This window comes from Homalodisca vitripennis, chromosome 5 (genome assembly GCF_021130785.1).
Source record: "Homalodisca vitripennis isolate AUS2020 chromosome 5, UT_GWSS_2.1, whole genome shotgun sequence".
Taxonomy (NCBI): domain Eukaryota; kingdom Metazoa; phylum Arthropoda; class Insecta; order Hemiptera; family Cicadellidae; genus Homalodisca; species Homalodisca vitripennis.
In genome coordinates, this window is record NC_060211.1 from 75373642 (window position 1) to 75392436 (window position 18795).

An 18795-nucleotide genomic window follows, 5' to 3' on the forward strand; every position below is an offset into this window, starting at 1 on the left:
TATGGACGTATTTAACTATGTTGACTCTCTTCCCAACACCCACTGTTGGTATATTAGTACCCTGAATGTCACTGGCTCTTTCGAGCCTAACAATTAGTTTTTCGTTTAGAATTACCTTCATCATTCGAATCTTTTAGAGCTAACACAGTGCAATATATTTACCCTCCAAATCAAAACAATAAATATATTTAATTTTACATTATGAAATTAAAGAGTCACTTCAGTAGTTGATTATAACATTTTTAAGAATATAATAGAGAAATAATCTATGACAGGTAAATTTATCATTCAAATTTTAATTGTCTATGCATTTTACAACTTATTTTAATATTAAAACTACTTTATACAGTTATTATAAATGTGTATATATATATATATATATATATATATATATATATATATATATATATTGCTTACTCTTGAGTTATTTAATTCTTAAAAACATTTTGAGTATATTTCAAAAAACTAATAATGTTTAACACGGCTAGTGGGAGGGAAGGCAGAACTTATAGAGTCTACACCTGGCGTGAAGACAGATGGGACAGAGCTATTGTGGTGTGAACATAATACAGTAGACGGCTGTCTACTATGCTAGCCTATCATTAGGACTAATAAAACTCACAAAACTTAAAGGTTCTTAGGTCTGCTTTCACTATCACGATGTTTCGTTTGTATTTTTTTATTTAAACACACTACACTTTAAAACTAAATTTGGTAAACCAACTAATAGGCTGCTGTTTTGCGTTAGAACTAGGAGTGAAAACACCAAGCGGATTTTGCTTCAAAAAAGGCATTATCCGAGGCCAAAGCCTAATAAATAGTAAATTATGTTATTCAAGGATTTAAAAAAAGCAAGGGAGGTTAACCTAAGATGTCCGAGATGCTTGTAGCTTGAGCAAGTAACTTTCAGGTTAATAAAAGCTAGCACAGGTTAGAATTTAATAATTTTGAATTACACCAAGCTGATGTGTAATGGACAGTGATCTGAGGCGAAGAACGCTGAAAGGAACGTATATAATTTTATTGGCTGTGTTGCTGATGTTCAAATCCAATTTATGTCTATTTGTACATACTATAACTCTCAAATGAGTTCATCTCGAGAGTTTAAATTTAGAGTGAAACTTTTTTTTGTGCATGAAAAATGCACTTGCCCAGTGGGAGTACCAATTTCTGTCTGTTAAAAACCTGGTTGCATTGGCCTTATTGGTAACCATATAGGCATCGATAAAAATAGTATATAAATATAATAAAGCAGTGAATATTGTAAATTTTAATACTATTAAATACCATACTATTAGTATTGCCAATTTATTTATAACACATGTGATTGTAGAATTGGATGATTATATATAACTCTTAAATATTTCAAATTAACCTGCAATGTCTTACATACAGTAAATTTGCTAATTTAAAAACCTAGCAATGTAACGGTAAAGGGCCTTGTTTACTGTTTATATTGACTGGGAATAAACAGACTATGGTCCTCACGCACGGTACTAAAATCGTTAATAATCCAATTTCTTGTATGACTTCTTGCCCTGTTTTCAAATATGACACTTTTTTCATAACTAAAAACAGTCCGTTAATATGTATTTTACTACTTTTATACTAAAACCTCGAATATATTCGTAAGACTTTTTGCATATACATGATAAAATTACCTTAAAACTGAAAGAATACGTAATGTTATAACAAAATAAATATATATTGGTCACTATATAATGAGTTTTTCAATATGCATCGTTATGCAGATGCAAGTGAACAAGGTTTATGACCCCGAGAAAATTTTACAAAAAACTTGTTATTGCAAAATACAGGTTTGGTCCTAAAAGTGTATTTATATATTATTATTATAGCCTCTACGATGATTGCTTGGTGCTTGGTTGAACGTTTAGTGAAGTCTGTCGTTTATTTAAATATGTTTATAACACATTTCATGATGAAATATGTTCTATCTATATACAAGGCAATTTTCGAATGAATACACTTAAATGGTGGACATGTAGTGTGTGTAACTACATCTCTACTACGTCTATGTCGAAATTGAAACTGGCAAACATAAGCTAACTGGTAGATGTTCTCTCATGCCTTTAATCGTGTTTAAACAAAAGAGAACTTTAAATCACACCTTACTCTGCACAGGTGGCGTTTTAAATTGAGTGAAGTCTGTACTTGTAATGTTTCATTACAGTATTTAGAGAATTATTAATGATGCGTTCTATTTCTAATTCTATTCTATTTTTAATCACTAAAATAATTGTTTTCTGAATACACATTTTAAGTGATTGATGTAATCAAGCATGGGATCAACTATTTTAAATTTATTTGTTGAAATTGTGTAATTTATATTATTTTCAATGCGTTTATTGTTGCAGGTTTTAAAAGGATATAACAAAATTTGAAAACTATATGAAGAATCCCATCTTTAGCAAGTGAGTAATATAATTTTAAATATTATGTGTGAAGTAAACTTGTTATAACCCTAAAAAATCATCAGGTTATTCGAACTGAAAATTTTAATACAACTATCGATAAACAACTATCGATAAAATTACTGCTCTATTTTATCGAATCTACGGTCAATACCCACGCCATAACCGCTCATCAATCTATCTACGCCTGATTTATAACGCTGATGAGAAATTTAAACAAATTTGGGATCCAACCATACAGAGACGTCATTTACTATTTAATATTAATTACTCGTGAAAACTTCCGATTCACTCTATCGACGTGGATTGTAAAAAAATTGCGAGCAAAGCTGCGGGTATTAGTTAAAATTTAATTTGTGAAATTTTTAACTACTGAAATAAATTATAATATGTTTATTTTTTTCTACATATATAAGATCTTACAATGTATAGTTCATTTTTCTGCACACAATTCGTAAATGTGTTTTTTTTTTTTATATATACATACAATTTTCAGATTTGATACAAACTAAATAATTCACCTAAATCTATGAAGAATACCTTTTATTGCAACGATACTATCTAAATAACAATAAATTATTATAAACTAAACATGTAGTTCTATTTCAACGGACTCTTTAAGGAAGTTTATTACTGTTGACTGTAACATTTTCAGAATCGAAATAATGTTTTGACAAGACTTGGATTTGGAGATTGTATTCTAAAGTGTACTTTTATGACTTGTTCGCTATTTGAATACTGTACATACATACTTATCTATTTTTATAGAATATTCAATATGATTTAATAGTTTTTTTAGTTTTCCTTACGTATATATTTTTGGAGAAAGTAGCCCATACTATAAAACTAAAATCAGTCAAATATCAAGAAACGTATACATTTTTCATATTAATATGATGTCTTTTGAATCAATAATTTAAAAACTTCATACAGATATCATTGGAAGGGCTCAGTGTAATTTGTAGGTTAGTGCTAATGTTGGAGAATTAGTTGATACAAAAGTGTTTCTGACTAAAAGAGCAAAGTATAGTTAATGTGAAGGGTACATTCCAACTATTTTTATTATCTTTTGACTCCCAGTGCATTGCATCAATTGCTTTTTTCGTTCCATTCCATTTACAAGCTGTCTCGGGGGGAAAGCCTACATTACAGATATCAATTACAGATACATTTACTTGGTTTATTTTATAACCTACTTAGACCACCTAACCTTCCCCTTTAAAGAGTGAAGACCGTTGTAAAGTGTAATCTGATTTTTATAATTTGGTATATAAAAATATCTGCAATTAGAGCATAATTTAAAAGAACAAATAATATATCAAATTTATAAAAAATAAACGATAGTCAATAACGTTATAAAACAGAAAAAATGAGTTTCGCATATTAGATGTACTAGACATGAACAAACATATATTTTCAATAATATAACATAATAGGCTATAAAGGATCATATTTGCTGTTTATTCAAGCGCATTATTATGTGAAAAGAAGGTTTGACAAGAGGTTGTAGATTTTATTTTGACTACTCATACTTTTTGCTATTAAATTTTCTCAATAGCGCACCAACAAGAGTGAGGTAAAATAATTGGAATAACTAACTATTGCAATTAATAAGGACAAATTTACGTATTTTCTAACGTATCACACTTAAAATTGAATACACGAATCTTTTCGTACTCTTGTGCTATAGAAAAATACAGGTATATTGTTTTCCTCTTTACTGCTTGTGAAACAAGCTTTAGTTCATAAAAGTATCTAAATTCAACCGATAATATATAAGAGAACCTAATTAGTTCAATTTTAATGCTTAAAAAAATGGTAAAACGACTTAATGCATGTTAAAATTATTTTATAGTTTTTTCCATGTGATGGCCGCCATACCAAATCTCGGGCAGTCCCTGTATATAGATTTACATGCCATAGCTCACAGTTTGATATGGTAACTACAAGCTGTACCATATTCCTTCTCTCCAGTAATCCTAAGTATTTGAAATTGTGTATCGGTATATGTTGACTGTAGTCTAATAAAAGAGTATATTTTGTATTGTTGTAGTGTAAATGTTTAATCAAATTTTTTTTATCAGATTTTATAATTAATTTAGTTATTTATAAAAGATCAACGTGTAGCATATTTGTAAAATTATATTTGAGAAATATTCTCATAAAACTAAAATATTGTTCTTTTACAGAAAAACCTTTCCAAACCAAAAAATTGCGCACAGAACTCAAAAAACTGTGTTTAGAGTATAAAATGTCCTTGTATAGGGAATACATAGGCGAGACAAAAAGACCACTAAATATCATTGTATTGTTAACTTTAAAATGTGTTGAAATAAATACATTTTTAACAAGAAATATACCAAATTTTATATTTAATATAGTGATAAACCAAGAGTAATTGTATGGCGGATTTGTTAAATAATATTTCCCTTTGCGAAAAGAAAATTCTCATAACTATAACTAAAACAGAGTTCTTCTACAGGATAGATTTTCAGCAGTGAGGTATTCAGTACCGTGAGTTTTATAAAAGCTTGCAGCTGGTGCCAGTCCAATTGTCATCCAAAATTGGAATAAGTTGCACCTCAGAAGTCAGAATCCAATTTGTCACCTTAGAGCCGGGTTATGAACATATTCCAATATAGCAGCTAATCCCAGACACCTGCCGCGGGCATATTGTCAACTTGGCTGTCATTGTGTCTGCGCGCTTCTCAATTCCTTATTTATTCGTATATTTCTCAGAATCGGCGTTGGAAATTTAATATACTCAAAGGTGAAGTCCTCATACGCGAGCATATCCTACGATGTTAAAAAACAATAACTCTTTTAAAAGTAAAAATAACCAATTATTGATTTCATACAATTCACCGAAATACTCAGACTATTATATGAAGATGAATTCAGCATTTTAAATGGCAAAATCATTTTGAAACTACCCCAATGAAACCGGAATCTTTCATTTTAAAATAAATTTAAATGTAATAAGAGTTTCCATCTTACATCAGCTAATTTGAAATCTAGGTGACCAGATGGTCTAAATTAAAAATAAATCCGTATAAATGTTTATTATTTGTTGAAACTTAAAAATATTCTACACAGATACTAATGAAACATTTATTGTTTACGATATATATATATATATATATATGTATATATATATATATATATATATATATATATATATATATATATATATATCCATCCCGTACTACGATGAAGAATATTATATTTAAAAAATTAACAATTGAATACTTCATTTTTAAAATATAATATTCTTCATCGTAGTATGGGGTAGATGACAGCTCTCACAAGTTTTGAAATGAGCAAGTATTATTGATGTTTATTTTTATTTTTTATTTAAAAAACACTATCCTTACAGCATAGATTTTCAAATACTACTACAACTATCGGTTTGAATCCAACTTCACTACAAAATGTTGTATAGGCCTATAAATGTTATTTCTCAGACCAAAATATCAAAATCTAATTCGGTGTCGGAAATATAATTATTGAAAACAACAAATTCCTTTAAACGGCCAATGCTAAAATAAGAATTACTCGCAATTTCGCCTAATTTCTGATTCTCTTACCAGGAAAACTGAAAAATAAGTACCTGATGCATGATATATGAGCGATTCCATTCCAAAAGATCATAGGACCCTACACAATTAAACCAAAAGCTGCGAAAGCTATGAAATTCCTTCACATCGGTCTAAAATAATTTAAGTAGAATTACTGAAATTATGGGAACTATTCAATGAACTAAACAGAATGTTGTGTAGAGATTGCGGACGAAGCCGCAGATGTGTGATAGTACATATTTACTTTTAATTACTAGCAATCAATAAAGATAATCTTTAACGTACTCATACTGTGTAAAATATTTGTTTAATTCCATAAGTAAGTTACCTTTTTTGAAGTTTGTAACATATTTTACAATCGAAATGCCTAAAACATTACGCAAGGCGAACGTAAAGATGTGTTTAATTTAATTATATCTCTCAATTAAATTTTTGGAAATTTCAATAATTTCAGTATTCAGTCTTTTATATTTAAGGAGAAGATATATAAAATGCTTTATAACAAAAACATTCGTTGGTAAAGTATTTTTAAATAACAAATAGTCACGAATATTCCTATAATTGCGTTAATGGCGTCGTTTGTTGACCTAAAAAGTGAAAAGTGAAATATTCTTGGAGGGAAATACTAAGAAGAAGAAAATCTTTGAGTTAAAAATAAATTACACACCATCCCCAAGAATTATTTGTCTTGGTCTGTTTTAATTGTCCAATTTATATTAAAGCAGTTAAAATCTAGTTAAATACTTGGTTTTACTAATTTTCGTCCAACTTTTGGTACAAAATGTTGTATAAAATATATATTTCGTTCCATTCTGACATAATTATACATAGAAAGAACAAGAAATGAAGGGCTGATGACGTGATGAGATGTAGTAATTTTAACCTTTACAGCTATTAGTTCTCTCATCAAACATTCATCTTGACATCATTACACAATAGGATGTCCTGTGTGGCTAAATGAATGAACAGCAGAAGAATTTATGTAATGACTTGCTATAATGATGAACCTGTAATGTCACCAGTACACTCATTAAATGCTCATCTTGACGTCATTACACACATATTTACTCTGCACAAACCTGATAAGGATATATACATTCAGCTTATATAATGCCTTTCATTAATGATGCATTAGTGTATCTAGTTATCTCAACGTCTTCTATGACATCTTTTTGACACATATTGAATTGTTTGGCTTGTTGCACTTAAAAAATACAAATGTTTAGTAAATGAATTTTATATTGAAGTATAATTAATAGTTATATGTTTATACACGTTATATATAGTTAATTACTATTATGGTTATATTACTGTAGTATATTTATCTAAGGTAACTAATTGGATCCTGAATTCTGAGGTGCTTACTCCTACAGTAGATGACAATTGGATTGGCAACAGCTGCAAGCTTTTTATAAAACTCATAGTACTGAATACCTTACTGCTGAAAATCTATCCTGTACAAGAACTTTGTTTTAGTTATAGTTATGAAAATTTTCTTTTCGCAAAGGGAAATATTATTTAACAAATCCGCCATACAATTACTCTTGTTTTATCACTATATTAAATACTGTATAAACTTTGGTATATTTCTTGTTAAAAATGTATTTATTTCAACACATTTTAAAGTTAAAAATACAATGATATTTAGTGGTATTTTTGTCTCGCCTATGTATTCCCTATACAAGGACATTTTATACTGTAAACACAGTTTTTTGAGTCCTGTGCGCAATTTTTTGATTTGGATTTTACGCGCCTGGACTAGACTCCAAGAAGCTTTTGGGTATATTTAAACCCTTATTTCCCTTCTTAACTTCTTTTTGTTCGTTATTTTTTATGTATTAATACCTCCCCCACCTGACGAAGAGGTAAGATTGCAATCCTCGAAACGTTATATTATACCTTTTATAACCTATAGCGATGGCAAATGTCCGTAATACTGTTATCCTCTCAAACCTTCCATCGACAGTAGCAAACTTTGATTAGCAAAGTAGGGAGTATTTTTATACTACATTAAAAGGAAATTGCATTCTACTTTTATACCATTAGAGTATGTACGAGTACGGGCGGAAAGGAATAAAAAAGTACACTCGCTTATCGCATTACTAGTTTCCCTTCACATAAACCACCACTTTGTGAGAAAGAATCTCGTTCCCTCTAGGGAAACTACGTTTCGTTACTGTAAACTTGTATTTATTGCTCGGTGTGCCAAATGGAAATGTTATGTACTCTGTTTTTCCTTCACAATTAAGTGTTGTGTTTTTATAAAAAAAATTTCTATTCTTATTTACACTTATAATCACTATAATCAATTACATATAGCCACCACTAAATTACTTTTATATGAAGTTATTTGATTACGCACGCTATACGTTAAAAGAATTTACCTAGATGCTAAAACATTATACTTCATAATACATACAGGTACAAAAGTTTTTGGTGTTTCTATTATAGAATTTCACAGAAATCTTACAGTTTTCATGAGACCAGTCTAACACGGTATCCTTAAAATCTCCCTCATCGTATTTGTAAGGCTTTCCATACAGTTTACAGGCCATGTTTAATTTTCATGAAAGAGTTTACTGTTATTTATCATACGAATAAGTTTAGCGAAATGAAAACAATCTTTCAATTAATATTAATATCTAATTTACAGTTTAGAGTTATTATGCTATCATCAGGTAACATGTTTGCAATATTTAAAAATAATGATAGTCAAATGCTTTGTAACAAAAATAATATTTACTCTTATTTTATATATCAACAATTTAAAATTGTCAAGGTTAATCTTATTTTGAGAGTTGCAATATAATTTTTGAATTGTTAAGAAATTATTATGTAAAATAAAATAAAATAATTAAATAATCTTTTACCTATAGTAATTTTTAAAGATAACATAGTTATCTAACTTTTAGAATCTAAAAATAAATTATTATTGCTTGGATAGTTTAGCTTAAATTCCTTGTTCGATTGAATGAAACTTTATTGTACCGTATAATCAATAGCTAAATTTATAATAATAATAGCTACTACCAATAACTATAATTAATTTCAACTTTAGCATATTTTACTTTTACACTTTAAAGGTAAATGTTCTAAAAAAATATTGTTGTATATTTTATAAATAACTTAATTAACATAAATAGCTTAAAATGTAACATATTTTAAGCACGAAAATATGTTCTATAGTTATCTAATTTCTTAATAAACATTTTAAATCTGTATGATTTATTAAATATTTTTAGAAGATCGAAAATGAACAAATAAACCAAATTCTAGTACAGAAAATAATCTATTTATAACCAATCACATATCTGCGCCGTTAATACAAATTTACACTTTACCGCATTAAAAACCACTTTAAAAGTACAAATTTGTGTTATTATTGGGTCTGAAAGTGAAAACATAATATCATTTGCATTAGTTACAATGCTGGCGTTTGTATTGTTTGAAACATAAAAGACGTAAAATGTGTTGAATTAAATAAATCAATTGGGGAAGGTATTAATACATACAAAAATAACGAACAGAAAGAAGTTAAGAAGGGAAAGAAAAGGGTTTAAATATACCCAAAAGCTGCTTGGAGTCCAGTCCAGGCGTTCTCGTAAAACCCAAACAAAAAAATTGCACACAGGTTTCAAAAAACTGGGTTTACAGTATAAGATGTCCTTGAATAGGGAATACATATTCGAGACAAAAAGACCACTAAATATGAGAATTATAGAGCATGAAGATAATACGAAAAAAGGACTAGTGGGGGAGTCTAGAATTGCTCACAATTGCTGGTCTGAAAATCATCACATGAAATGGGATTAAGCCAACATAATACACCGCAAGGAAAACTTTTTCTAACGTAAACGTATTGAGGTTCCATACATAAAGATTAGGAGACCAACCGCTAAGTCAACCTGCAGTTGAGGTACCAATATTACTTTGGGTACCAATATTTAAAAAAAGAAGATAAACAAGCATATTCATCAAGATCTTCCCATCAGGGGCTAAAATAAGGTTCTAACCCAAACAGAACTATATTTGTTTTCTAAATCTCCCGGCGACCTTGAAAGATGAAACTTGACACAGATTTTTAATATGCTCTTTAACAGAGGACTGGCACCGTTAAATGGCTTAGACCGGAAAGAATAAGAATAATAAAGAATAAAGAATTTATTTCTATCTTTTTACATCACAATATATACAATATACATATAGTTGACAATTTTTTATATATGTATAGTAGACAGTTTTACATATTTATGTCTTGCCAGGACTGACTTCAAAACTATAAGTTTATCTACAATATTTTAAATACAAAAACATGTCAAGCACAATGAAAAAGTTTACAAGGTTTTTTAACTTAAACAAATTTACTCGTAAGAATACATAAAAGTAAATAATATAAGTACAAGAATGAAAAAAAATATACTGAGATAACAAAAACATAAAGATAATTATCAACTACATCTTACTTTTTATATATAGAGAAATATAGGGCCTCCAAGGCTAGCCTGTTCGAAAGAGAATACAATTAACGGAATAGTCATATTTGAGCTTTTCAGAACTGTTTATGTACATATTTTATTGATAGGGTAAAAATACTAATGCTACTATGGCGCCGGAAGCACATGACAATTGATGGAAATAAAAACACTTTTTAACCAAAATTGACTTTTCGGACGAATGGTGTATATATTTTTTCCTCGGTTCAACAATGCAAGCGCTTCTACGGCATTAAAATAGTTTAGATTACAAGTAGATTAAAATGGCCGAAAAGAGCTTCTTGGTCGAGGAAGACTTTTATATTTTCTTAAACGGGACAACAGTAAAACTGCTCGGGAAGTAGTAGATGGCAATGACTGAAAGTATATCCGTTTCCCAAAAGTAGATTTTTCATACTGCGTATGTGTATATGTTTTATCGAAGGAAAAAGGTAAACATTAAATATGATCCAGTTTTGAACATAATTCAAAATTATCATAAGGCTCGATCATATTACATTTTAAGTCGTTTCACTAAGATTATTATATGAACTCCACTCGGGCTTAAAATAGTTCAAGTATTACTGGATGTTATTAGAGTTATTCATTCAAATATTATGGAATATTGCATGTAGATTTTTGTGTATTAATGGTACTCTGAAAGAAAATTCAATTCCTGACTTCAGGGTCTCAATTTTTCTTTAAATTTATAGTGCAATTTTCCAAAAATGCACTATGAAATAGGAATATCTTTAATTAATTTCAATTGTGTAAAAACGGACTCGCCCCTCCGTAGATGAATTCTGTAAAATGCACTTTTTGTCTGGTGCGTTGCACTGTTATTCAATTTGCAATGGTCAACGGCTCACTGGGCTCTTATTTGCTTCCTCAAAGTTGTCACGCCTCCTGCTCAGCTGGGGCGAAGGGGGGTGTACTCAGGAACCAAAACGCAGCTCAGATTACAGCAACTTTATTTAAACGACAACACTCCCGAACCCATGGACACCACGCGTCACGACCATCACTAGGCTAAGCCCTACACTAGATCGGCCCTCAGGGAGCTCGGACATCCGCTCGCGCCGGAGTCCTCTCACGTACACACCGCCTCGGGCGCTCACCTTGCTGACCTCCCCCTCAAGTACTTCCAGACGGTGGGAACATGGCCCCGACGTCACACACCCCCAGCCAAATTAAGGGTGGTTGTTGGGGTGGATTGCCTCTAGGAGTTTGTCTTCTTCATTCTTTCAGGCCCTGGCAGCTGGTCCCTTGGTTTGTGTTCAGCTGGGCGGCTGGGTCACGTGCACAAGTTTACCATGGCGTCTACCCTCACGTTTCGCCGCGTATCGCTAACAGTGTGGCTAGCGGTCGGGGTTCTCCAACATCAATAGTTGTCTTTAGATGTGGAGGAAAACACATGGGGGAACAACGACACTGCGGCAGCCACTTCTCAGGGACAGTCATTTACACTGGCACATAAAGTCTCTGGCGTTGGGACGGCTCGATCACACATAAAGTGTCTGAAGTTGGGACGGCTCGATTACACATAAAGTCTCTGGCGTTGGGACGGGCCCGACCACGAGCCTCAGTCGTTCGCTCCCATCGGTACCGCTTCACTAATACATTTCCAGGGAAAGTTTATTAATTTTAATGTTATTCCAGCAACAGGCAATGAATCGTTCCTCACAAAGGTTTGCCTTCTACAAAAACATGTTGTCCTACGAGAGCCTATCTACCTACTCTAGTTAGCAATGTTTGCTATTGGTGTAATCGCATTTATTTGACAGAAAACATTAGTTCATAGAAACTTTACTCTTAAATACCCGCGGTGGTGTCCATTCCCTTATATTATACATCTATCCTTACGTGTAGGTATATTCGACATTTTATATTAAAAATACATTAATCAACTTTACATGTCTTTATAATTACTTGAAGCGAGAAATTATAATTGTATATGAATAATAAATGAGTTCATGACACATTCCGGAACCATTCAGCTGTTCTGTGCGGGTCATACAAAACAAAATATATTAATCCTCTATATTGCCCTTTCTTATGATCTAGTACAATGACGATATTCCAATCCAAACATGATAATATTAGAACATGATAATATTATTAGAACTATTTACCAAATTACTAACTAGTACATTAATCCTTATTATCTACCCATACTATAACTTACTATTGCAAAAAAACACTTTTTTTTGTTATAGATAATAACCTTACAAAGTGGATATTATTTTATAGGGACCCAAACTAAATAATTGTTATTATAAGTCCACGACAAGGCTTTTAGATATTTGACATCTTCCTACTCATTAACATAGACAAGTGAAACAAAACTATAGTAGGACATTATATAAGCGTAACCATGTACTACAGGATACAGATATTTTACACTGCAAGAGGTGGTACAAAGTTTTATAACTGAAGTTGTGCACAGCGGCAGTGTCTACGTGACAAAAGTAGCTGTGGTCAGCTGTAGCCGTCCGGCCCTCTCTGGTCACCTGACCACTCGGGTGCTCTAAGACTTAGCATGAAATGACTTCGTTTTTCAACAAAGCTCTTATCTCTTAAATTTTATTCTTTACATACATCTAACTACCTTTTTAACATAACTACCTCAATACCACACAAGAATATGTTAATAGCTAACTATACCCGAACAACTTATAAGTTACTTTGTATGCATTGACAAGTTAATACTTGATTATTTTTATTCCCAAATTACAAACAAATTACAAAAGTAATTACTTAGTTCTTAACACTGGTTAGCATAACCATATACAACATTTGGTTTTCGTATACGGTGTTACAATCTTAGAAACTAACTTGTCAACGCTTAATTCATAATTACGTTAATGACAACTGGAAGAACAACATAAATTATTATTAAATGTTTTACATCAGTGTTATAATACAATAGGCAATTATATTTTACAAACAAATTATTATGACATTGCGACGTACCAATCCTCTTAAACATTAAGTCTTAACCTAATCTAGGAATTCTAAAAACTATTTTCAAGGGTCCCCTGTATTTACAGAATAATTATGAGTTTACAATTTAATTATTATTAGTCAAAATCAACGTCTAACCATTCCACGCTGATATTGGCGTATGTATACGTACCGCTGAAAACAGAACATGTATTTCACCTAGTCAATCATAATAAAACAGTTTTTGAATATAAACTCTTATATTAGCTAATACTCATAATTCACTCACATTCACTCTGAGTGGCCACTCGGTTTTTTTTTCATTCCAACTTTCACACTCCCCCACATTTTCATTCACACACTGGACTTACATGTTTACGAATTCATGATAACAATAATCTCCTGAAATAATATATTTTATACATTTTATTAATCATACACTATAACGTTCACAGTTATACAGTTTTACCTCGAAGTTTACCTATGGTTACAACGATTACCTGGTATCCTTTATAACCTGATCACGAACTTGGTCCCACCATTCAAGAGTGATTCTCAGCTCCTTTCCATCGACCTCCGTGATAGGTAAGTTCTTTGGCAAGCCATCGTCTCTGACGTCACGTTTGGCGGTCATCGCTATGTCGTCGCCTCTTCGTCTCGATACCTTGGATCTCCAGTTTACCCATAATCCCCACGACGTACCGACAACCAATCATAACCAATATTATTATAATGCCACAAAATAAATTCCACAATAAATTGTTCCTGATTCGGGGAGAATATTTCATTTTCTGCTCTCACAAATGCTCCTATACCTAAGCCTACTAGATGGGGATTTCTCACAACAATTATGGTTAGTAAACAAAAATAAATGGAGTTGCAGCACGGCTGACAGTGATGTATACATGTCCCTCTCCACTGACAAAACCTTAAGCGTCGGGCTCTCTAACTTTCTATGTTCTGAAAAAGATAAATTCCAGTGCGGCAGCTGACTAGGCCATTCGTTGTCTAAGCATTTCGTCTAGTGTCTCGAAAGTGCTGGAAACATGATTATTTTTAGAGGTGATTTTCAAAGTTTTTTAATTTTGACCACGAAGCTGGAAGTATGTGTGCCACAGCTAACTTATCCGCTTCCTGCCTACACGGATTAGCTTTATGAAACCAAAATGTGAGAGTCAGCGACTAAGCTACAATCACACGGCACTCTCCACGTGTAGTGCACCCAGGCTCTTACGCTCTGTTATCTTAACTGTAGTGTTCGAAGTGTATCTGCACACAAACTCTAAATGCTCAACAATATGGGTTAGTACATAGGTGAAGTCGTCTATCTGGGTGATAAGTGGCACGTCACCTGACACACATGAAAATACACATAGTGAGGATCAGCTCTTGTATGGTCGCACCCATAAATGTTTTTCTAGGGCAACGTGATCCGGATACAGCATCACCGGCGTATCTAGGGACATAGCATAGTGGATTAATATTCGGCTGACAGTGCTGCAAGGCTGCTCCCTGTATCACTACCATACTGTCTTCACTGTTAACCAAAAATGACGTTTCCTGCTTAATGGTACAAGTCTGGTTATTCCACGCAAAAGGTATTATTAAAGGGGTATACAATCTCCATTGGAACGTAAGTTTCTTGATTGGAATCTGCAAAATTAATTAAGATTGAGTTACCAGAAATTACACAATCAGCTATTTCTAACTTATGGTATTTAGACACTTCCTCTAATGGTATCGCTAGGTCATAGCTGTCCGCTTTTAATGCAACTGTCAATTTTGTTTAAATCCTCTTTAGCTTATCTACAGTTATTATAGAATTCGGGATCTTCCCCTCTCGACATCTGACTCAATATCTCTAGGCGTGTAACAAGTTGTAACAATTGTAACTGACGTACTGTATGGTGCGCGTCTCACCTGTAACAAACTAAAACTCTTGTGATCATTTCTCTGTTCGTTTGTGAATTCCTGCTTCTGAAATCGATCGATTAACTTGGTTATGTTAACGCCAACATCCACGACACGTGCAAAGGTCCTCTCTACTTCTGCACTGTAATTCTTCATACCTAAATTGACATTCTCTATTTCTGAAAAGGCTTCAGTTACTTGCTCACTTAAGCTATTTTCAAATTTTGACATTAAATATTGATTAGTGAATAAAGGTTTTAACTGTCGTTTAGTCGTTACTCCACAGCACCAATGGGCGAAATCTCCTATCACACTTAAACTCCTCTGGACTCTAGCAGACATACTATTAGACTTTACATATACATCGGATTTCCCACTGAGGCTCGAGTTCAGCCATTTCACTTGCTGTCCTATTCTTTTATCGGCCTGAAGAATCCATGCGAACAACATACATTGAGGATCATTTAATACTCTGTTACAAAAACCATTATTCTGTGGCAGTGACAAATGAGCCATATCGACCTCTGGCAACACACTTTGATACACTAGAGGAACTGATGACTCGTACATCACCATCTCGGGTATCTCTTTCCAGTACACCCCTGTAGTTACAGATATCGGCACCCGAGTGTCGCTGTGCATCCCGGTAACTGCGACTGCAAACAAAATACACTTACACGTAACTAGATACATCACCGCTATCTGGTATTCCATAGCCGCTCACCTCGCTCCTGTCTCTGTCAGGACTTAGGTACACACACAAGTAACACAATTAAACAAGAAATAAAATGTTAAACACTGTACGATAAATAGCAATTATTTGAAAATTATTAAATCAGTTCTGAGAATAAACGTACATGAATATATATAATGAACCACGATTATGGGACTCAGGTTGTCTTCAGTTCACTTATGTCCACGCGACACCGACACTAACCGAACTAATTGTCCTCAGCAAGGTCGTCACACTCTCCCCTTCCGTTCGAACTTTGATCTTGCTGACGGCACGTTCATAGTTCATTCACCGGCTATTTATTGTCGTGAAGCACACCGTCATGAGTTCCTCATTTCGTACACTAATGTTAAGGTTTTACTACCACTCACTACAATTCACAATAAATTGGAAAGTCCAAAAATTGAACATGGTCCTACATTAATAATTATTAATCTACCTTTTACTAAATATTATTTACAACTACTTTTAGTCCACTTTGTTTTGTTTACCATAACCCTCTCACAGTGTCCTAGGGTAGTACCGCTTCAGCCGACTAACGTGAATTGTATCCTGGAACGGAGGCTTCTTTCCTTTGGTGACTATTATCACGTAGTTCACGTCCGATAGCTTAGCCTCGACCTGGTATGGTCCATACCATCTGTGTAGCAGCTTAGTCGACCTACCCTTCTTGCGGATGGGAGTCCACACCATTACTTGTTCCCCTGGTTCAAATTCCACATGTCGATGGGTCCTATCAAACCTCTGTTTCTGCTTCTTCTGTGTACCGCTGACTATCTTCTGTACGTCTTCACGGCACTTCTGAACTCTCTCCAGCACTTCCTCGACTTGTGGGTCCTCTGACGCATGTTGGCGTAGGGACACGTCTATGGGGAGTCGTGCTTCTCGACCATACATAAGGAAAAAGGGTGTGTGTCGAGTGGTCTATTGTACAGATGTGTTATAGCTAAAGCAAGTAAGGCTTACATACAAATCCCAGTCTCTCTGGTTAGTGCTGACATAATTCGACAGCATTTGGGCCAAAGTACCGTTAAAATGTTCTGTCAATCCATTACACATGGGGTGGTAGGCAGTTGTAAATACTGGTTGTATTCCCAATCCTTTTAACAATTCTTTCACCAAGGAGGATTTGAAATTCGTCCCCCTATCTGACAATATCTTCTTTGGGCATCCGAACTTACAGATTATCCTGTTTACTAGGAACCTCGCTGTTGTTTCAGCAGTCGTGGTTCTCGTTGCCTCGGCCTCTGCCCATTTTGTAGCGTAGTCTACTGCTACTATTATATACACATTCCCTTTCGCTGACCTCGGAAACGGTCCCAAGAAGTCCACTCCTATGGTATCTAATGGCTGTCCCACGGGAATAGGTTGTAAGAACCCTGCGGCTGCTCGTTTGGGTGTCTTGCGACTCTGGCAGTCCGGGCACGTTTTTACGTATCGTTCAACTTCCTTAACCATATTTGGCCAGTAGTATCTGCTTTTTATCTTGAAGAATGTTTTACTGAACCCCAGATGGCCGCCAGATAACGGACTGTCATGACATTCAAATAACACCTCATCTCTGATACTTTTTGGGATCACTAGTAACTTCTTGTGACCTACATGTGCGACATTCTTCTTATATAGTAACCCGTCTTCAACCATAAAGCTCTTAGCCAACCGTCGATCTGCGCTAGCTGCTCCGTCGGGGTCTTGAACTGCTTCTATTATCCTCTTGCAATCGGGATCTTCTCTCTGTAGACTGGTGAGATCTTTCAGGTTAATTGCTAACATTGGGATATCATTGGTCTTGTCCTGATCCTCCGGATCGTCTACCCCTCCGTGATTCCTGGATAGACAGTCTGGTACCACGTGCAATCTCCCTTGCTTGTGTTTAATCTTGTAGTCAAATTCCATAAGTTTGAGAGCCCAACGGCCCAGTCTGCCCGATAGGTCTCTGTTCTTATCTAACCAACATAGCGCGTGGTGGTCCACCACTATAGTAAACTTTCGGCCCCACAAGAACTGCCTAAAATGTTGCGCCGCCCAGACCACAGCGATGCACTCTTTCTCAGTTGTAGTGTATTTCTTCTCGGCGTCCGATAACCTTCGTGAACCATACGCTACTGGAAGCACTGTCTCTCCATCCTTTTGCATAAGGGCTGCGCCTACTCCTTGGTCACTCGCATCAGTGTGCAACTCAATGGGCAACTTTGGGTCAAAATGTCTCAGAATTGGAGCTGATGTCAGGCGCTCCTTCAGATCTACAAAGACTGCCTCCTATTCAGGACCCCAATGGAATCTTACATCCTTCCTGGTAAGATGGACTAAAGGACCAACTACCTTAGAGAAATTCGGCACAAAAGATCTGTAATAATTACACATACCAATAAAGGATCGCAGAGCTCTTAGTCGTCTTGGAGCCTCAAAGTCTTTTACTAATTGTATCTTGTCAGGGTTGGGACTTATACCTTGGGCGTTTACCGTATGTCCTAAGATCTTGACTTCGCTATACCCGAACGAACATTTGGTTGGATTAAGAGTCATAGAGGCTGATCTAAGCCTTTCCAAAACCTGCCTTAATCTGCTCAGCATGTCATCATATGATGGTGCCATGACCAATACGTCATCAAGGTAAACCAGACAGCTCCCCCATTTCAACCCTGCTAGTACCTGGTCCATACATCTCTGGAACACCGCTGGGCTAGTCTTGAGTCCAAAGGGGGTACATTCCCACTCCCAAAGGC

General features: G+C 34.0%; 1 protein-coding gene across 1 annotated transcript in view; it reads left to right on the top strand.

Moving 5' to 3' along the window:
- The window catches only part of LOC124362383, a 102682-nt gene that overhangs the window by 12245 nt on the left and 71642 nt on the right, over window positions 1-18795 (top strand). The window contains exon 2 of the mRNA XM_046816822.1: window positions 2376-2432. The gene's annotated coding sequence lies outside the window, so the exon portion shown is untranslated. The remainder of the gene's footprint in view (window positions 1-2375; window positions 2433-18795) is intronic.